This window comes from Lissotriton vulgaris, chromosome 7, assembly GCF_964263255.1.
Source record: "Lissotriton vulgaris chromosome 7, aLisVul1.2, whole genome shotgun sequence".
Classification (NCBI taxonomy): domain Eukaryota; kingdom Metazoa; phylum Chordata; class Amphibia; order Caudata; family Salamandridae; genus Lissotriton; species Lissotriton vulgaris.
In genome coordinates this window covers 48,150,611-48,170,177 of record NC_141695.1, presented here as the reverse complement: position 1 = coordinate 48,170,177, position 19,567 = coordinate 48,150,611, and the positions used below count along the sequence as shown (strand labels likewise).

General features: G+C 38.4%; 1 pseudogene across 1 annotated transcript in view; it reads right to left on the bottom strand.

The window, feature by feature from the left end:
* The window catches only part of LOC147700690 (epidermal differentiation-specific protein pseudogene), an 88,989-nt pseudogene extending 69,986 nt beyond the window's left edge, over nucleotides 1–19,003 (bottom strand). The window contains exon 1 of the transcript XR_015297399.1: nucleotides 18,918–19,003. The product of XR_015297399.1 is annotated as an epidermal differentiation-specific protein pseudogene (transcript). The remainder of the gene's footprint in view (nucleotides 1–18,917) is intronic.
* Nucleotides 19,004–19,567: the final 564 nt, after the last annotated feature.

Sequence of the window (19,567 nt, the reverse complement as noted above, 5' to 3'; positions counted from 1 at the left end):
CATGGTAGATTATATGTAACATCCTGGTCATGTTTCTAAGATCACACTGTGAGTCAAGCTTGATTTTAAATGGATCTGAGTGAATAAAATGCTTAGTTGATGTCTTGAAAAATCTGGAAGTACATGTTTTTTAAAGACATGGTAGATACCATGTAACATCCTGGTCATGTGCCTAATATTACACTGATGGGTGAATCAAGCTTCACTCACAGTGTGATCTTAGGCACATAACCAGGATGTTACATGCAATAAGAAATTAATGTTATGTCTTGCTTATATATAGGTGGCCTGTTTTTTGCCAGTAGAGACAGTGAAATAATATGAGCAGAGACACACATAATGCTTTCAGAGACAGACTTGGTAGATTATATGTAACATCCTGGCCATGTGCCTACGATCACACTGTGAGTCAAGCTTGATTTTAAATGGATCTGGGTGAATAAAATGCTTAGTTGATGTCTTTAAAAATATGGAAGTACATGTTTTTTTAAGACATGGTAGATTACATGTAACATCCTGGTCATGTGCCCAAGATTACACTGATGGATGAATCAGCTTCACTCACAGTGTGATCTTAGGCACATGACCAGGATGTTACATGTAATGAGAAATTAATGTTATGTCTTGCTTATAAATAGGTGTCCTGTTTTTTGCCATTAGAGACAGTGACATAATATGAGCAGAGACACACATACTGCTTGCAGAGACAGACATGGTAGATTATATGTAACATCCTGGTCATGTGCCCAAGATTACACTGATGGATGAATCAGCTTCACTCACAGTGTGATCTTAGGCACATGACCAGGATGTTACATATAATTAGGAATTAATGTTATGTGTTGCTTATATATATGTAACATATATAACACACCCTGGATCTTGATTGTACAGCTTTGAGACTATTTCAGAAGTAAAGACATGGTAGATTACAGGTAACATCCTGGTCATGTGCCTAATATTACACTGATGGATGAATCAAGATTCACTCACAGTGTGATCTTAGGCACATGATCAGGATGTTACATGTAATGAAGAATTGATGTTATGTCTTGCTTATATATAGGTGGCCTGTTTTTTGCATGTAGAGACAGTGAAATAATATGAGCAGAGACACACATACTGCTTGCAGAGACAGACATGTTAGATTATATGTAACATCCTGGTCATGTGCCTAAGATCACACTGTGAGTCAAGCTTGATTTTAAATGGATCTGGGTGAATAATATGCTTAGTTGATGTCTTTAAAAATTTGGAAGTACATGTTTTTTAAAGACATGGTAAATTACATGTAACATCCTGGTCATGTGCCTAAGATCACACTGATGGATGAATCAAGCTTCACTCACAGTGTGATCTTAGGCACATGACCAGGATGTTACATATAATGAGGAATTAATGTTATGTGTTGCTTATATATATGTAACATATATAACACACCCTGGATCTTGATTGTACAGCTTTGAGACTATTTCAGAAGTAAGAGGCCTAACAGACATGCTGCCTAAGATTTCCTACTAGTACATGCACTAAGCAAATTATTATTCACCCAGATTCATTTAAAATCAAGCTTGACTCACAGTGTGATCTTAGGCACATGAGACAAATGTCATGACAAACATACAAAGAGAGAAATGACACACAGAAAAAGAGAGATGAAGCATGTGCATAGTGACATGAGACACAGACACAGAGTACCTTTTAAGCTAAAAGAGACAAACTGTTCGAAGGCACATGTGACGTTATTGAAAAATTTGAAAATGTAATTCCTTATTTCACACAGACACTCAGTGTGATCTTTGACAAATATTCTAAAGCCAGACATTTTACCCGAAAACATTTTACATAGTAAATTGTTTTTGACACAAAGCATAGCACATGTAATGTAAATCAGCCTTATCATGTAAACTACTGTTTATATCGTTTACTTATTGTAATTGCTATGTAATATGTTTGTAGTGGTCTATAATATGTTATTTTTTCTTTACCACAGATTATAATCATCTATAGAAAGATAAAATAATATGCCATCCAAATCAAGACATCAAAAAAATACAAAAAAGTTTTATTGTCTAAGGAAAGAAAAATACGAGACTCATCCAAAACAAAATCTTCAGTGAAAAAAAATAATGCTCCTGGGAAGCAAACTAAGAATTTTCTCAGGAACTTATTGAAATGCCAAAAATAAAAGGTGTTGTTTCAAAGAACAATAAGACACCTCTAATTAAAAAGAAGAAATTGTGTCCCTCCAAAAATGTTAGACCTGTAGAAGTAGATGATATTGTCTATAGCAAGAGAAGGAGAAATCAATTTATTGAAATTCGTAGACAAATGTTTTATAACAGAATAGTATCTAATTTATTAAAAAACGTAAAGAGGTATAAAAAAAAGACCGCTTTTTACAAGAAAAAAAAGCATAATTAAGATTGTGGATAAAGCATTTAAAGTGAAAAATAAGTTATATGGATTAGTAATGAAAAAAATTTGTACACTAGATAAAGTAAATAATGTTTTCAAATCAAAATGTAAGAGGAGGAGAGTAATTAATCAGACTCATTTTTGTGATGTTTTTTCTGGAGAATGGAAGCATTGTTCAAGTTGTGAGCCATTTTTTAATGAAGAAAGTTACTTTCAGGATAATGATTTGGTGCATGCAGTTGACACCAGTGGTTGAGCATATGAGGTGAAGGACGGTTGTCCGGTTGAAAAAGAAAAGATTGTGCCTAGAAATACAGAAGAGGTGTTAGCTGGTGAAGTTTTAGGGAGATGTCCTAAGGCTCCAGTGTATACTTGGAATTGTAGTAGTATTTGTAGTGTGCGACAGGATTCAATTGATCTGTTTCACACTTTCTTACGGACATAAACTAAGAAAAGTGTAAAACAAAAAATGAAAATTTTGCAAGAGTTGGATCCTTGTAGAGTTAGAGTAAAAACTTGTTTGGAAGGGCATTCACTGGCTTGTCTTTCAAGAAAAGTATGTCAGAGTGTTTTTCACCATTTTAGGATGTTAGCAGTACGTCATAATAAAGTGAGGAAATTAGTGAGAAGGTTGTATTATGCAAAACGTCCAGCACTTAAACTAAAACAGTTCAACAGTGCTCTTTTGCATGGAACTGAATTAGATGTGAAAAACATTTTTGAAGAATTTGAGTTTTGTTACTTTGGTGAAAAAGAGGACAGTGCAGAAATTGATTCAGTAATAGAAGGTAATGTAGAAGAGGATGTAGAGATTTCAAGTACAGAAAAATGTGAACATGAAATTACAAAGTTTAAGGACAATTCAAGTGAAAGGCCTAATTTTACTTGTGTGTGTTGTCGATGAACTCATTATAAGCATCAGACTAGATTAGTTGATTTATATGTAAAAAGCGAAAAGGTAAATAGTAATGAGTGGAAGGATTTTAGAACTTATTTGTTGGTAGAAAATTGTTTTGATTTGGGTTCTGATCAACGTATTTGTAAATATTGTTATAATAAATTAAATGAAAACAGAATGCCTGCAAGAGCTGTTCATAATAATCTGGAGTTGGTAGACATTCCTTCTGAATTGATGGATTTAAATACGTATGAGTCTATTCTGATTCAATGTGTGCATCCTTTTCAGGCTATTGTTCGCAAGGATCCTATAGCAGGGAAATTGCCTCCTTCAGATTTACAGAGAGGATTAAAGGGAAGAGTTGTTTATTTGCCTCTAGATTCTAAGAAAAATATTGATACAATTGGTGTCGAAAAAGTAGAAGAGGAACCTCTGGTTATTCTAGTTAACGGTGTTCCGACGAAGAGTAAGACAATCTGGCAAGAATTAGTGGATGTTAGGAAAGTCAAAAAGGCAATGTTGTATTTGGTAAAAAATAATCAGTACTACAAAAATGTATATGTAGGAGAAGAGGAAAAAACTGTAGAAGAGGACAGTGATTTCTCAGCTGTGCAAATTGAAAAAGTTGATGTCTCTAGAAGTGAAGAAATTTATGAACATTATAGTGTTCATCCATTGCATTCCAAAGAAGTAATGGAGAATGCTATTGACTTGTTTCAAATGAAAGAAGCCAAAGGAAGTCCCATTAGTGTATAGGAAGAAAGTTTGGAAGCTCGTTGTTTTCCACAGTTATTTCCAACAGGTGAAGGTGGACGATATGACGACCGACCTGTTCAAATTCCTGCATCTGAATACCGGACTTCAAGATTATATGCAGAAGATCCAAGGTTTCCTCAATGCATTCCATATTTGTTCCATCTACTGTTTGAGAGTGACTTGTCTGGACTTTCTTATGCAGTGAACCATATACTGAAAAGTGGAGCACATCTATAAAATGTTTCGGCAAGGGACTTTATGGATAAAGTGAAACTGCAAGACAGTGTTTTGGAATCTCAGCTAATTAATCTCATGGCATGTCAGCGTGGTACTAACGAGTATTGGTACCGTCGTCATGGGGAATTGAAATGTATGCTAAGAAACTAAGGAACTCCTACATGGTTCCTCACTCTTAGCTGTGCTGAGTATGCTTGGGAAGACTTACTTGAATTTCCACGAGAGGCAAATAAAAACATAGAAAATATTGAGTACAAGACACCTGGAGAACTGTGCTCTTTGGATCCAGTTAATGTATGCAGGTATTTCAATCATAGGTTTGAAGCTATGATGTCTTTTATTACAAACAAAAAAAATCCTCCGCTTGGAGAGTTGTGTTGGATTTCTTTTGGGGAAAGGAGTATCAAGCAAGAGGTGCTCCTCACATACATATGCTGCTATGGATTGAAGATGCACCAACATTTGGAACAGATTCAGATGAGAAAGTGATGAGTTACATTAAGCAGTTTTCTACATGTGCTGTTCCGAAAAGTACAGAAGAAAACAATTTAAGACATCAAGTTTTACGCTTTCAAACCCATCGTTGTGGGAAATACTGTCATCAAAAATACAAATCCAAGGAAAAGTTCTACACAAAATGTCATTTTGCATTTCCACGTCCAGTAACATCGAAAGGAACAGTGAACAATTTTATGTCTTCTCTTTGACATACTGTGACAAGAAAATCACCCAAAAATACATACAACCTAAGAAGAAATGAGGAGTCCAAATACATAAATGACTACAACACAGTCATTCTGTCCATATGGAATGCTAACATGGATATTCAATATGTTGCTGATAACTCTATTGCTGTGGCTCGATATGTGACATCTTACATCACAAAATTCAGAATACACAGAACTGAAGGAAATGTGGGAGGAAATTTCACATGAAAGGAGTCTAAGCAAGAAATTATATAGTTAGAGTCTGAAGATGTTGTCACATTGAGATCATTGGGGCATATGAATGTTGTGATCGGTTATCATCAGCAAGTCTATATGCCAAATCTAGAACCATCATTTGGGTGAGTCTAGGTCTTGCTGCAACACGAAACAGAGTTTTGAAATCTGTACAAGAAATTGAGTATTTGGCGGAGAAAGAACCAAACAGTACAGATATTTTGAAGACAAACATGTCGGATACATACTATCCAAATAGAAGTACTCATCTTGAGAACGTTTGTCTCTATGAAGTACTGCAAACCTATACTTTTAAGAGGAACGTCACAGAAGACATCAATAAAGGTGTATATGCTCTAATTGCATGTGAAGGCTGTCTGGTGAAACAAAGAAAAGGCCATTTGATTAATCATCGAAAATTGAGTTGTGAATCTCCAGACAAAAGGGAATTTTATTATTTAGCTCTTTTGCAACTCTTTAAGCATTGGCGTACAGAAGAAGAACTACTTGGAGATTTTCTTACTTATGAAGATTCGTTCAATGCAACCAAGGATACCATAGAATGTCCTGTTTTTTCCAATTATCTGCAAATGTTGAACGAGGAAATACAGCAAGAAGCTACAATTGCAGCCAAGATTGCTAGAGACAGTTCTCAAGACAGACAGAGTTCTGCTTCATTGAGTCAGGATCCACTAGGAGGACCAATTATACAAAATGAAGCTGCCACTGCGATGGATGAAGTTGAAAGAGCCATGGGACAAGTTCAGGAGGATATAGTTAACTTAGAGAAGATTTGGAAAATAGGGCAGAGACAAATATATGACGAAGTCCACAGAATATATTGAGCATGGTTTATCTCATGAAAAAAAAGAGTGCTCATGTACATCATTTATGCATGTCCGACTGTACGTGAGTGGAGAAGCAGGAACTGGAAAAAGTTTTCTGATTAAAGCAATTGCAACGTATCTGCAGAAAAGAATGGAGTCATCGCTGTCTTGTGTTGTTACCGCTCCAACTGGGTTGGCTGCGCACAACATTAACCCCTTCAGTGCTGATGACAAAGCCAGCTCGTCATGGGCGTTACCTGAGCTGTGCTTATGACGAGCTGGCTTTGTCATGAACAATGGGTATCAAGGATCTTCAGCACCCAGCGGGAAAACTCATAGCACCCAAGGTGTTAAAGGGATTACTTTACATCGCTTATTGATGCTGCCAGTAGAGCATGATAATAAACTACAATACCACAAGCTATCTGGAGAAGCTTGTTGGGAAGTTTCAAGAGTCCTAAAGAAAATGAAACTTCTTATCATTGATGAAGTAAGCATGGTATCAAATGTAATGCTTGCTTTTGTGCATTTAAGAATGCAAGAAATTCTTAAAACAGAGTATGATGTGTTATATTGGAGGCAAGCAAATCATTGTTTTTGGAGATCTACTGCAACTAACTCCAGTGAAAGAACAACCAGGGCCTCATTTATGAAAAGTGACGCATCGCTGCGTGAAAACAGCGATGCGTTACTTTTCACTGCGCACTCCTTACGACATTCCTGATGCGTCATATTTAATGTATGACGCATCAAGTCGCAAGGAGTTACAGAAACGTCAGTATTTCTGACTTATCTGTAAGCGCAAAAGTGACGCATTGCTGGAGTGTGTCACAAAAGTGAGGCAGCTCCAGCAATGCGTCCTTTGACATGGGTAAAGACCCATGTCAAAGGCCTTGCGTCAGTCTTACCCCTGCTGTGAGGCAGGCACAAGATTTTGACGCAACAGCGTCCTAAAAGTGAAGCAGTAAAATCTCATAAATTTCACCGCGTCACTATTACGAGGCTTTTTGCGGAGGAACGCCCCCTTTGCATACATTATACTTGACGCAGGTATAATGTGGCGCAGTGGTTTAAAAAGTGACGCATCTACCTAGATGCGTCACTTTTTAAATATGGCGCAACAAGGCGCATTTTTTACACCGCTGGTGCGTCACTAAAAGTGACGCACCGGCGGCGCAAATCTGACGCAAGGCCTTCATAAATAGGGCCCCCAGTGTTTAAAATGCTTACACATAAAGATACAAGGAAGTGCCTAGGAAGCATTGGAAATGTTAACATATGGTTAAATTTCAAATATGCAGAACTGCTACAAAATATGCGACAGGCAAAGGATGAAGATTATAAAAAGATTCTACAAGATGTAAGAATTGGAAAAGTAAGTGAGCATGGGAAAGCAGCTTTACATGCACGATTAATTTCAAATTTGTTTCCAAAAGAAAACATTCTCCCAGAGAATATTTTTAAGAAAATTCCAGAAAACAAATCTGTCATATGCTTGATGCCAACTCTGCAGGAATGTTCAATCTACAACAACAAAATGATAAAGTTGGAAAATCAAGAGATTGTGAAACTAGAAGCTAATGATAAAATAGAACATGAAGGAGCAACTATTATTTTGTCAGAGAAGTGGAAATCAAAAATTGGATTCTTTAGAGAAGACAATATCTAAAACTGCTGGTTTGGAAAAGACTCTGTATGCATCTTTAAATTGTCGTATAATTTTACCACGTAATTTACATGTGGAAAGAGGTTTTAGTAAATGGAGCAATGGGTCATGTTATTGATTTTGTGAATTACCGAATTAGAGATGGAATTGAATTTATAAAAATTACGTTTGAAGGTATTGAAGAAGTACATCAAATTAGTCATTGTTCTGCCCGATTTTTGCTTGTGAAAGATTTATATGTCCGCCGAAAACGGTTTCCTGTTTCTTTGGCATATGCAGTGACTATTCCTAAATCTCAAGTGTAGATAGTGCTTTGGTGAATATTGGAAGTTCTGTGTTCAAGGAGGGTATGGCATATGTTGCTTTATCTCGAGTCAGAACTTTATCAGGATTGTACTTGATTGATTTTGATGAGACAAAGATTAATGCAGATCTAAATTGTGTAAAAGAATATAATCGGTTAAGAAGAGAGTATGCTCCACATTTACCTCAATATCCTCTATTTGAAAAGCGTGTGGTAGGCCGAAAAAGAAGAAATGAGAAAAATTGTAGTGAAGTTGTAGCAAAAAGAAAAAAAGTAGATGACCCAGTAATTGTAAGCAGAAATGAAAAGAATTCAGTTAAAGATGTTGTTGGATTTCAGTTTGAAAACAGTTCTGGTGTCAACTGTTGACACCACTGTAATGTACTGTAATGTCATGGGTAACGTTGTTTTTTTGATCCAAACTGTGCAAGAACAGGTTGTTGAAAATTGTGATCAAACATTTTGTTGTTTATTGAATTCTGTGTTTGAGAAATGTAGCAGTGATAGATCAAAAACACAAAGTGTTTCTGAAATTCGAAATGTTTTAGACATATGTTCTGGTGTAAATCAATTTTCACAGAATATTCAGCAAGATTGTCAGTAATGTAATGCTTGTTGTATTGCAAGATGAAGGTATAGATGTAGAAAATCTTTTTGGCCTTTCTTATAAATGGCAGCATGACTGCGACAATTGCTCCTTTTCAAGTAGTACTACAATAGACACTGAAAGATTTATATATTTGACTTCACCAGACTGCAAATCAGTGTCTTTTAATAATCCAGTTAGACAAGCAAATCAAAGCATGGTTTGTACTCAATGTAAATCTGCACTGCTATCAACATTATTTATACAAACATATGGACAGTATGTAATTTTAATGTTCCAACGATGTAGACCTGATGGAACTAAATTGACAACATTAATTACAAATTTTGTGGCTTCTCAATTATCAATTTCAGGACGAACCTTTACAACTGCAGCAATTATTTACCATGATGGTCCTTCAACAACATCAGGGCATTACACAGCTTATTTAAAATGTCAAAAGGATGGAAACATGTCAATTGACTTCTGACTTACAAAATTCTTACCTAGTGTTCTTACAACCGAAATTTTAGGGAAGGTAATTGGTCTATGAAGATTGCAGCAGTTAATAAAACTTAGTTTGCTGTTCAAAATCAGATTCTGAGTGAGAGTGATCAAGATAATAAAAAACATGTAGTTCTCATAGAGGTAGTATATGTATATTACGTAGTTTGTGCTGTGAGTATTATAGAAAATATGAATAAAAAATAGGCTAGAGGTGGAAATAAAACTATTGTTTCATAATGTAAAAGATGTTGGAGCTTTTATTTCAGAAACTCGGGTAAATGAGAAATTAAGAATACTCTTGACTAATTTTCAAAGAAAAGGACTTTCCATATACTATTTGGCCTCGTGGAAGAGTACATGGATCAAAAGTGAGTTAAGATATGTTTTTTCTAAATTTTACATTATTTATTAAAATGTATGGGTTTTTTAAACACAATCATTTTGATTGTGTTTTTTTTGCCCGCTGTTATATGATGAGTAGTATTGAAGTCACTGTGTTAAGTGAAATTCAATATATTCTGAGAACACCAAAAATAAACCATATAACATGTTGTACAAATTATTTTGTATTTTGTATTATCAAATATATATTATTCTCCCCTTCTCTTATGCTCACTCACCTATTTCCACCCTCTATCACTTCTCTTAAGTCACCCTCACTGGCCTTCTCTCACTCTCCCTCACCTCCCTTCCCTTATTCCACTTTCCTCACTTATCCTCATTCTCCATTCCTTCACTGCCCTTTACCTCTCTCCCATCCACCACGTTCCAGCTCTTAGTCACTCTACTTCACTCCCCCTCCCCTTCTTTTCTTTATTTGCTTCCTGAATAATTCCCATTGTCTCACTAACCTTACTCCACTTCACTCACTCCCTCTGTCCTCTCACATTCTCACTCCCCTTACCTCACTCCCTCTCTCTTAGCCTCACTCTCTCGGTCCCCTCACTCTCTCACTCCTCTTCCATGACGGTCACTCTCTATAACTCACCCACACTCCCTCACTTACCTTTCTTTGCTCCCTTACTCAGTTCTTTTCTCTCACTCTTTCCTTCACTACCTCTATGTCCTCACTACTCAGTCTCATTGTCTTATAATCACTCGCCTTTATCTACCCTCCATCACTCTGCTTTCCTCAACCTCACTACCCTTCTTTCAGTCTACATCACCCCCGTTCCCTTATTCCACTTCCCTCAGTTATTTTCATTCCTCATGTTTACTGCCCTTTCCCTAACTCCCCTCCCACACTCACCTTCTTTCAGTCTCCCTTCTTCACTTCCCTTTCCTTCTCTTTCTTTCAATTGCTCCCTCATTCATTCTTCTTCCTTTACTTACCTTACTCAAATTCTCTCACTCCTTAAGTCACTCTCTCTGTCCTCTCACTTCCTCAGTCCCCTTCCCTAAGTCCCTCTCTTTTAGCCTTACTTTCTCCGTCCCTTGAGTCTCTCACTTCTCTTTTGTCTCGCTCACTCCCTATAACTCACTCACACTCTCTCACTTACTTTTCTTTGCTCTCTCACTCAGTCTCTTTCTGTCTCTCTTTCTTTCACTACCTCTATGTATTCACTCCTTCACTCCCCTTGTCTCATGCTCACTTGCCTTTATCCTCCCTCTATCTTCCCTGTTTCCTCAACCTCACTGCTCTTCACTCACCCTCCCTCACCCTTGTTCCCTTACTCCGGTTCCTTCAGTTATCCACATTCATCATCCTTAACTCCCCTTCCTCTTTCTCTCCTCAAGCACTCATCTTTTCCCAGTCCCTTGGCTTCACTTCTCTTCCCTTTCTTTCCTTCCTTTGCTCCCTCAGTCATTCCCCTTCCCTCACTCACCTAACTCCCCTTTATTCACTCTTTTTCTTACTCCCTCTATTCTCTCATATTCTCACCTGTCTTCCCTCACTCCCTCTCTGTTACCCTCATTTCCATTGTCCCCTCACTGTCTTACGACCCTACATTCACCCTTACTCATATTCCATCCCTCAAAGTCATGAATCCACCATCAATCACTGCTGCTTCCCTGTCACTCACCCCTCTTTCTTTACTCTCCTTTCTTTCTTTAGTTTTCCTAATGCACATTCCTTTACAAATGTATACACTTTCACTTCATTTCTCTCTCTTTCTCTTGTTCTCTGTCACTGAATGTATCCATGACATTCTCCTCTTAGTAATTTGCTTTCCCTCTATTTCTTTTTCACTCTCTCTAACTTTCAATATTACATTGTTTTCCTTTCTGAGTCCTTCACTCCTATTTTATCTCTTACTAGCCTTTTATGACTTTTAATCTCCTGCTTTTTCTCTTGTATTGTAAAATATATACTATAAATATTATAACTTACTTTTTTTCTCTTTCACAGATATTAAGATTATTGAAAATATGTAAGTAAGTTTACATTACTTCTAAGGTAAGTTTGATATACAAAATTTAGCTTTTTAACACTCTTTTCCTTAACCTCACTACTGTTCTCTCACCCACTCACACCCCTGTTCCCTTACTTATTCTCAATCCCCATGTTTACTCCCTTTTTTCTCACTCCCCTTCCACACTCACCTTCTTTCAGACCTTCTCCTTCATTTCTCTTCCTTTCTCTTCCTTTCCTTTGCTCCTTCCCTCTTTTCCCTTCCCTTATTCTCCTTACTCCACTTCACTAACTCCTTCTCTTACTCCCTCTGTCCTTTTACTTCTACACTCTCCTTCCCTCATTCTCTCTCTGTTAGCGTCATTCTCTCTGTCCTCTTTGATTCTCACTTCTCTTCTGTCACGCTCATTCCCTATAACTCAGCCACACTCCCACACTCACTTTCTTTCAGCTCTCCTGTTTTACTTCGCTTCCTCTCTCTTCCCTTTCTTTGCTCTTACACTCTTTTCCCTTCCGTTACTCTCCTTAGTCCACTTCACTAACTCCTTCAATAACGCCCTCTGTTGTCTTACTTCCTCACTCCCCTTCCCTCACTCTCTCTCTCTTACCCGCATTCTCTCTGTCCTCTTAGTCTTTCACTCCTCTTCTGTCACGCTCACTCCCTATAACCCAGCCACACTCCCTCACTTATCTTTCTTTGCTCCCTCACTCAGTCCTTTACTGTCACTGTTTCCTTCAGTACCTCTATCCCTTCTCTTCCTAACTCCCTTTGTCTTACTGTCACTCACTTTTATCCACCCTCTTTCATCATTCTTAACTCATGCTTTCTGCTGTTCTTTCACTCCTATTCTATTAGTCTGGTTCCCTCACTACCCCTCATTCCCTATCTTTTTCTCCCTTTCCCTTTATTTTCATCCCCCACTCACCTTCTCTCAGTACCTATGCTTCAGTCCTCTTCCCCTCTATTCCCTTCATTTGCTTATTCACTCATTCCCCTTACCTCACTCACCTTACTCCACTTCACTCACTCTTTCTCTCACTCCCTCTGTTCTGTCACATCCTCATTCTCCTTCCTTCAATCCCTCTCTCTTAGCTTCACTACCTCCATCCCCTCACTCTCTCACTCCTCTTCCGTCACGCTTACTCACTATAACTCAGCCACACTTCCTCACTTACCTTTGTTTGTTCTCTCACTCAGTCCGTTTCAATCTCTCTTTCTTTCACTACCTCTGTGTCCTCACTCCTTTACTCCCCTTGTCTCATGCTCACTTGCCTTTATCCTCCCTCTATCTTCCCTCTTTCCTCAACCTCACTGCTCTTCACTCACCCACTCTCATCCTTGTTCCCCTACTCCGGTTCTTTCTTCACTTATCCTCATTCCCCATGTTCACTCCCCTTCCCCTCATTCACCTCCCACACTCACCTTCTTTCAATCCCCCTACTTCACTTCCCTTCCCCTCTTGTCCCTTTCTTAGCTCCCTCACTCATTTTCCTTTCCTCTCTCACTGCCTCCACTTCACTCAGTCCTTTTGAATTTGTAAAGAATACAGCTCTTTTTGGAGAATTGGAGGTAGTTCTAAAAAGAACTGTTTTTTTATTCTTTGTTTAAGTTTTATTTTTTTTTTTATTTTTCCGAACGTTTTTAAAAAAATGTTTTGTTTTTTTTGCTGAACAAAAACAAAAAGAGGTAACGCCAAACTGCTCAACAGGAGCAAAAAAAAGGGTGAAAAATTAGGGCTGGTTAGGGCAGCGATGTTCTTCTCTTCTGCATACAATGAGCATGATACGCTGCTCTCCGTAGCAAAGCAGTTCATCACACTGCTTACACTTGAAAATGATGTCACTGAAGACAGGCTGAATGTAAGGGATCAGCTCCAGTGGTCTTCCTCTCCCCGATCTTGTTGCTCCTCCGGTGGATGTTGAGGCATCATCCCTTGGAGGATTACGTGTCTGGTCCCTGACACTCTCCCGGGCATAGTTCTGGGGGTGCCTCCTTTGAACATGCCAAATCATTGTGGAGTTGCCAAAACTATATTCCCTTCTAGGGTCACCTCGTGAAAGAACTGTTTTGCAAATCTTACACTCCACCTTAGAAGCATTTACCTTCTTTTCTCCAGGTGGAATTGTGAAAAATTTCCATATAAAGTGCTCCTTCACCTTTGGCTGAGGAGGCTCCTCCTGGATAAACTCACCAGAGTCTTCACTGCTGCTAGGTGGTCTTGCAGCCATTCTTTCAAAAACTAATCAAGAGAAACAGGGAACAGGTCTTGCACTCTCCAAAGTGAAAGAGGTAGTGAAGGAAATGGGTGGAGTTTTCATTAGTTGTAAAAAAAACTGTAAAGAACCAATTAAAAGTGTTAATTTAAGGTCACATGACTTGACGCGCTTACGCTGCGTGCACCGGAGCGCTTCTGGGGGCGCTTACGCAGCACAAACCTAGGCGCTTCCGAGGGCGGTTACGCGGCACGCCTAAATGACGTTTTGCTACCTTTTCGGAAATACGTTTAAAGTTAAAATACGGGTATTTAAAATCAAAAATATTAGTTTTATAAGTATGCCACTAAATGTCTTGCATTATTTTTTACTTTAAATACAAACTTTTTCTTTTTCTCGCACGCGGGAATAGCGCTCTCGCTGCACTCTCGGTGAGCTTACCGGTGCGCGCACCCTGAGCGCTCCGAGACAAAATGATAAAAAAAACCTACATGAAAAATACATTGAAAAATTAATTTTTGAAAAAAATAAATAATAATTAATAGTTATAAAAAACAGCTACTAAAAAAAAAAATTCACTTTAAAAATCGTAGATTACAAACTCGATATACAAAGGAATTAGATTTTAAAAAATCTTTGAAATTCACTGAAAAACCATAGGTTACAAACTCGATATGCAAAGGAATTAGCTTTTAAAAAACCTTTGAAATTCACTGAAAAAAACCATAGGTTTCACACTTGTTATAGTTAGAAATTAGCATTTAAAAAACCTTTCAAATTCACTGAAAAAACTATAGGTTTCACACCAGTTATAGTTAGCTGAACATTTTACTCATGTAAAACCATTGAAATTCCTACGTTATAGTTAGTTGGACTCACTATAACTCGTGCGCCCGCAATCCACTGCTGATGATGTCACATATTACATCATTCATGACATGGTCAGTGACATCACTGATGACATCACTGATGACATCTCAAATGACATCACTGATGACATCTCAAATGACATCACTGATGACATCATCCATCATCCATGTGGTAATACGATGCACCTGCTTACATCTATTCTTTGATACACCAAGTAATAAATACAAACTACCATTCCTGAAATTATTGACACACCAATATCAGTAACCTCCCCACTGATTCCTAGGTCTACACACAAATATATTTATATATATCAATGAGAAACTCCAACAGCCTCCAGCAAGCAGAACAGCAATGTCGGCGAAGAAGAAGATAGACCACAGGGCTCAGGTACTTTGTTTTATCAACCCAGAAACAGAGAGCAGCTACGCGTTTCGGGCTCGAAAAGCCCTTGTTTACACTGCAGTTGTCATGACTCTTGTTGCTTTTTAAATACTAGTGATACACACCCTCCTTCATTATGTAATTAGGGCCATATGTATCAAGCTAATTAGCATTCGCAAAGGCCGAAATTCTGCGAATTTTGGCCTTTGCGAATGCTAATTACCTAAATGGTATGTATAAAACATTTTTGCATCAAAATAAGGAATCGCAAAATTTGCTATTCCTTATTTTGCGATTGCACTTAAGGAATCGCAAATTTAGCGATTCCATAAATGCAATGTATCAAAGAAAAAAAATGCAGAAAATGCCATTAAGGCATCGCAAATTACCACCAACTTCTAGTTGGTGGTAAGTTGCGAATTCTTTTAATAATGCTTTTTTCCAAAAAACCAAAGGTGCCATATGACGCCCGTACATGCCCTTAGGGCATGTATGTGTGCCATATGCCCCCAAATGTCTTTTTCAGGGGTGCAGCAGGGTGTTCTTGAGACACCCCTGCACCCTTGAAAAAATTCCTAATTTGCGATTAGCAAATTGCTAATCGCAAATTGCCCCTTCATTCCTATGGGCCTCCTGGCCCATAGAAATGAATGGGTAATTTGCGATTAGCAATTTGCTAATCACAAATTAGGAATGGTAAGGAATCGCTATAAAAAAGCGATTTTGTACATACATACCGTTTTGCGAATTCCAAATATCGATTCCTTATAATTTGCTATTTGGAATTCGCAAAACGGTACTATGATACATATGACCCTTAGTCACATGATTATAGAAAGTGAAAACATGTGTATATAGATATATTTTTTTTTTTACTGACCTAAAACCATCCCTAAATATCAGGTAGTAACTAATTTAGGGAACTGATGAAACAATTGCAATGGTCCTAGCCACCCATAACACCATGGACCTACCAGCAACATACATTCCGCTAGGCTACTAGGGCTCAAAGATATGCCATGTTGATCCTCATGTCAAACACATAGATATAGAGGAAGGACATCTTACTCCTGCTAGGACTGAGAATGGACACCATACAAAAGTGAATCCGCTGAACATGAGGGCACTAATAGATATTCATAAATCCTGTCTGAAGTGATAATAACCAATTGAGCAATAGGATTAACTTTGTAAATGTTGTAAAAGGCCATTTCTAAACAATTCCGATCTCATGTAATGCCATTGGTGCTCTTGGCTGCGCACACATCCTGCACATTCCACCCAAGGTCAGGGTGCCTGTATTCTGCAGATGTAGTATGATACACTCCTTGAAGGTACAGAGGAGCAGTGATGCTAATTTGCCATTTAACCATAGCTCCTAAGGCTGTCCTAGGTCTGCGGATGGCTGGATGATCTTCTGACACAGTTGCATTCACAACATCATGAGGCACTGCCTGCACCGAGAATATGACATTCCTCAAACAAGTAATCACAGAACTCTAAGCTCACATAGAAAGACGAGATGTCTATAAAAGAAGACACTAAACGGCACCCAGGTGACATTTTAGTTGTAACCTACAGGCAGAAGATGTGTTACAACAGCTGAGTGACTGTGCGGGGATTAAAGCACATGCACACATACAGTAGAGACAACACTTGACCACTGTGAAAGTCCAAAGATCAAATGGGCATTCAATAACATATGCTGATAAATATGGGTGAATGTTGGGGGAGTGGCTGCAAAGTCATCTTGTACCTTGACTTTGACCCTCTTAGAGAGGACTTTTTATGGTTGTTCCTGGATCAGCACCTCAGTGACTCATTGAAGTTCCATTTTAATAAGACTTTGGAAATACTCATGTGTGTTACTGCATGGCAAGCAGGATTGGTGTGCATCAATCCAATCACCTGTGCCATTTGCATTTGCTGTTCCGGGTTCTATGCTTTGTTGTTCCACAATAACCAACTTGATTTGAAGGGGTTTAGACAGATTCTGCCCATGGGCCCAGTCTCTGTATAGGAGTGTGTGTGTATATATATATATATATATATATATCTGTGTTTTTGTGTGTGTGTGTATGTGTGAAACAATGCCCTTATCCCCCTTTATGTCTACTCACCCCTTCACCCTAAAACCACCCTAATCGCCCTTTATCTTCAACTGCACCTAAATGCACTTTGCTGCATTTACTTACACGTGGAGTAAAGTCTGCGGGGCAAAAGTAACATACCACTTAAACTCTTCACAGAGCGCATTTCATTAATTTGCTAATTAAACACATCTAACTGAAAGGTGCCAATTTCAATGCTGAATAAAACATATATCACAAAATCAAAATATTGTAATGGGTTATCATAGACTTGTTAAGCACACATATGAAGTGACATATTCCGTTGACTTAAGTTAGCCTAACTACTTTTGTGAACTGACACCTTGCCTTTTTTGCTGGAATTAAATGTCCTTTGTATCAGTGTTTTATTAAATTAGATGAGGGATTTTTCTCTATGGAACACGTGCTGCATTATTTGTAATACTTTCTAATGTGGTATTTTATCTTCTTTTGAAATGCCGACTTAGGAAATATTTGAATCTGTAAAAATAATGAACAAATGGTAATAATTAGTAAATGAATTAATTTAATGTGATTTCATTTGTTAATAAGATCGTTTAAACTCACACCAAAGATCTTTACCGATTCCTGTGAAGCCCCAACTGTATATGGTAATTGGTGTAAATGTTTGCTCCTCACCATCTCTCCGTGTGGACTAACAAAGGCTTTTATGACTAAAATTGGGTGTTATTTAATGATTATACCTGATGATTGACATACAAGAATCCCCACTCCAGCAGTCTCATAGGCCACATTCTAAACGCTGTGAAAGAAGATAAAATTATAATGAGGAAAACGATCCAACATGCACCCATCATATATCATACAGACAAGGGGGCATATTATCAAGACAGTGATAAATTTATCGCCGCTTTAGCGGTCAGGAAATCGCTGCTAAAGCGGCGATAATGGGCTTGATAATATGTCCTTGTGAATTCCCATAGAAGCCCAGGTTCTGGTGTTAACCTGGGCTACTATGGGAATTCACAAGGGCGTATTATCAAGCCCATTATCACCATTTTAGCGGCAATTTTCTGACCGCTAAAGCGGCGATAATTTTATTGCCGTTCTTAATAATATGCCCCAAGGTCTTTATGAATATATTAGCGCCTGTCCATCTCAATGCACGAGACACTAGGACCAGGCGTCAGTAGCCTTTTATAATTGTGGGAATTGTACAGCTTGTAAGAATAGGGGTAATGGAGAGAGGACAGGCTACCCAGAGTGAAGAAGAAAACACTTGAACTGCTCTGCATACTTTCATGTTTACGTCATCCAGTGCACACCTGATTTCATTTATATTGGTGGCGCTATGTGTTCCATGCGGAAATGTGAACTTGAACACGTGAGAGACATAATAAATCGACCCAAAGTATCCAGATACTGAGAATTCAACTCTGAACTTGTACATGTCTTTAGGCATTGGCAGGGTCCTGAGGATGAGGACATGCACTCAGGAGTCTGGAGTACAACTACACAATCACACTGAACACCAAGCATCTGCTAGGTCACATTGGTTGACGTCACTGGGCAGTCCCTTTACACCTCCATTTTGTTCTGCATCACGTGGGATCAGTCATTTCCTGTATCATAGTATTACGTGGTAAACTTCAACATAATTTAAAGCAATGTCTATGCAGCACTTTAATAGTTGCACGTCATTACTTCGGGTTTGTGATTCTGTGAGTGAGTCGGTCAAAGCAACAGGACAACACATATGCCCCCCTCACATGCATCCTCCTCTCCTCATCCACATATAGATCCCTGGGCCCACGGCGCAATGCTTGAATTATCTGAAAATGAAAATAAATACCAACAAAATAAACTCCACTTCCTGAAACTTACCAAAGGGCCTCTGAATACCAGCGCAGGTCTCTTGTGGTGCAGACAAAGACGAGATTCTGATTCCAGAAAATCCCACCACAGCTGGGGGCTTTTTATCGTCGTTGTCGAGCCACGCCTCCAGGAAGAGTTTGCAAAATTAAACAGAAATCCGACCTTGACCGGGTCTCTTCAGACCTGCTGCCAAAGTGCAGCTCACAAAAACTCCCTTACTGGTTACACAATTGCTCAGATTTCAGGAAACGAAAATAAAGTGCATAGCAATGTAGAAGCAGCCATTACCAAAAGTGAACACATATTAATTATTTTTTCTCGCATTTTTCTTTTCTTTTTTTAGTGGGGAGAGTAATCGCCCATTTATTTTTCTATTGTATGTGAGAGAATAATTGTGGAGTTTCAGTGCTCCCTTGGTTTCCTTTAGTGACACTTGGCTCCAGTGAAATGAATAAAAACCAAGGGAAATGATGGACGGAGCGTTGACAATACAAGCACTCACCCCCAGTCAACTGATCTGGGTTTAATCCATCACCGTTCTTTAGCCCAATCTGCCACCTCAGTTCAGACATGGCCATATGCAAATCAGTCTGAGCCTGTGCCTCATGGTAACAGTCCAGCCCGAACTGCTGAGCCATACCTTTCCTGGACCGGAAACA